Below are 3,333 nucleotides of genomic sequence, written 5' to 3'. Positions count from 1 at the left end.
CTTGTACACTTGTGTCTCTTAAATGTTCATATTTAATATTTTTTATACTTTTCCCCACAAGTCTTTTTATATTTTTATATGTTATTGTTTTGCATTTCTATGTCTCCTGTTTTTATTCATGCATTTCTGCTCATTATGCAAATAGGGTGGCATGCCCTTCCTGGGTCAGTCCCTTTATTATTGGTCAATAGAAGCTGGTTCCATGTGCAGATCTACTGTTCATGCATGTGTTGCCTCAGTTTAGATTAAAGTTTAAAGTTTAAATGTAAACAAAGGTGAGGATAACACTTACATGTGCCCTTTTTAAACTAAACTTTAAGCTAAATTGCTTTTATAGTAAATTCAGAAATTCCCTGTGCTTTGAAAGAAAAACAGAAGTTATTGTGATTAAAGGCAAAAATTTGCAATCTTTGAACAAAAAATTTTCACAAGAGAAATACTTAAATTCGTCAGAAAAATAAAAAGAAACCCTAAAGTTTTTATGAATGGCAAAAGGGTGATTCCACCCATGTTTTCAGTACCTTGAGCATGTTTAATCTGCTCTAGTTAAAAATTAAAACACACAAACACTTCAAAGACTAGATTATTCTACACTGATGACAGAATATGTACAACCGTAATTTGTGAAACATATGTTTAATTTGTGAAGCATCAACATAGGGCAATTTCAGCACTTTTAATGCATTTTATAAACAAATTTATCATGGCCAGATGAAGAGGTAGAGTGATTGATGCAATAAGTGTAAAGTGTAAAGTATGTGAGTAAAATGTATTTATATAGCACCTTTCTCAGACACGAATAAAGTGCTTAACAGAAAAGTAAAAATCATTTTCAAATGATTCATAGTCTTTTACTTTGAAATATCTGTTATTAAAACAGGATGCATCAACACAAATTGGGGAAATTGATAGTGATAATGTGTGGCTGCTTAGAGCTTTGAAAACTATTTTTTACGTGATTTTTTTGGATGCTCCTATAGTTACTCTACTTTTCTTACTCCCATGATCATATCACATCCATATGGACTCCAAAGTACTTTACACTTCAGTCCTTCACATACATTGTGTACGGTGGTAAGCTACAGCCACAGCTGCCCTGGGCCACACTGAGAGGCACCGGCACTGCTGGACCRTCTGACCACCATCAGCAGGCAAGGTGGGTGAAGTGTCTTAGAACTGGGGACTGAACCAGCAACTTACCGGTTACAGGACAACTCCCCTAACCACTCCACCACATCCGCCCTGAACCAAAGTTGACAAAGTTACTTTATTGTGGTATAGAATTTAATTACATGCCTGGAAATGCATACCTCCCCTTTAAATCAATGTAACTGGAAGAAAGAGCTGCATAAACCAATGAGAGGTTGTTCAGTTTTACACACCTTTGCTCATCAAGTGTCTTTACTGGATTAAATAAAATCTCAGTAAAACTTTTACAACACCAGTCTTACTAATTGATGTCTCAGATAGTTGTTTACAATRTCATCTGTCATTGGCAGATGGAAGACATTGGGTCCGCGAGCCACMAGTTGAATAGCCCTACTATAAAGCAAAAGTGTGAATATATGCACATACCTCTTCTTCAGGTTTGTCCATCCGTCCATCCATCCGTCTGTCCATCCATCCATCCATCCATCCATCCATCCATCCATCCATCCATCCATCCATCCATCCATCCATCCATCCATCCATCCGGCTGCATGGAGCTGGTGTCCAGCAGACTCCAGCAGTCACTATGTGATAGGCAGGGTACACCCTGGACAGATCACAAGTCAGGACCGCATAAAGAACAATGAGATAAACAACCATTCACATTCTTACTCACACCTGAGACAATTTAAAGTTAACATGCATGTTTTTGTTCTGAGGGAGGAAACTGGAGTACCTGGAGAAAACACGTGTGCACATGGATAATGGGCTGTTGTGCCACGTCTCTAGTTTTGAATCTTTTATTACACAGAAGTAGGTTTTTCCTCATCATTTAATATCATTTTGAATATATCATTGTAGAATTATTACTTTAAATCAAATCAGAAATTCAGACCAGAAAGATATGTTCGTGTTTTATTAAATATACTTCTGTATAGGGGTGGGGGTGCACGTGAGGGCGGGAAGTGTCTACCTCTGGTTTAATTATTAGACCTGACAGTTTTCACGAGACAAATCCTGGGAGAGGAAGAGAAAAGGCAACAAYTTTGGGCACAGAAAAGCGACAAATATGTTGAGCAACATAAATCCTTTCTTCCTTTCACAGAAATTGTAACAYAGATTGTAAAACTTGTGCAGTTACTGATTCAGGAAATGATTGTCCTCCACACTAAAATTTATGCTCAGGAGTTGCCACTGGTCAGCAAGCAAGATGAAAGCAAAAGATTCCTGCAGGAAACACAGAGACGTGACACACAAAACGAATGACGAGCAATAAAGGCATGGCCGGTGTGCACAGAGAGTGGGAGAGAGAGAAAAGTGGAGGGGAGGTGTTCCGAGAATCATCCTGCTATCGTTGCTCGCACAGCACTGACTTTGAGTGTAAAGAAAAGATCTCATCTCCTACTAACAGGCGTCACCTGCTGCTGATATGAAACACAGGACGACCTCCCCCACTTCCATCTTCGAAGTCTTTATAGATTTTCCACATAATACATTTCTCTCCCGAGAGCTAAGGGCACCTTCAGTGGTACTTCCTGTCTTCTGAGACATGGGGAGCCTTGGGATGCGGAATTGAGTTAGCAGTCAGAAGAGAACCACAGCAGGGATTGCAGACTATTTGCAGAGTGCCCAAGGGAAGGAAGAAGAGTGATTAGGAAAAGGCTGTAAAGATGGCATGAAACCTTTATTGCTGCACTGATTTATGGATTATGTGTTTTTAATGGTTCACTGTATATGCCTGCAGATTTTTTTCTGGGGGGAGAAAAATCTGTGTCCTACTGGATGACTGCAGGGTAAAAAAATAAAGACAGTTCCATTTTCTTTCCTGTAACAAGGTCAACCATGCCATCCCTTGGTTGGTCTTATTTGCTTTGYGACAAGGCAAAATTAATTAACTTGTAATATATGAGAAAATGTTTATTTATCTTTTTTTCCATTGAGAAGCGTGGCTTATCAGTATTATTGCAACTCATGCTAAAACTTATCAACACAATWTATCATTCATAAATATTGGTGTTTTTCACTACGGTGACAGAGATAAAAGTGATGAAAAAAGGGCCCAGTCACTTTTTGTATTTATTTCATAGGATTTTAGCATGTCCACGACCTTGTGTAATATTAAAAAATTAAGCAATCACAATATTAAGACTAATATACAAATAGCACATTAAGATGATATATATA

This window comes from Austrofundulus limnaeus, unplaced genomic scaffold, assembly GCF_001266775.1.
Source record: "Austrofundulus limnaeus strain Quisiro unplaced genomic scaffold, Austrofundulus_limnaeus-1.0 Scaffold40, whole genome shotgun sequence".
Taxonomy (NCBI): domain Eukaryota; kingdom Metazoa; phylum Chordata; class Actinopteri; order Cyprinodontiformes; family Rivulidae; genus Austrofundulus; species Austrofundulus limnaeus.
Note: the sequence above shows the minus strand (reverse complement) of the source record.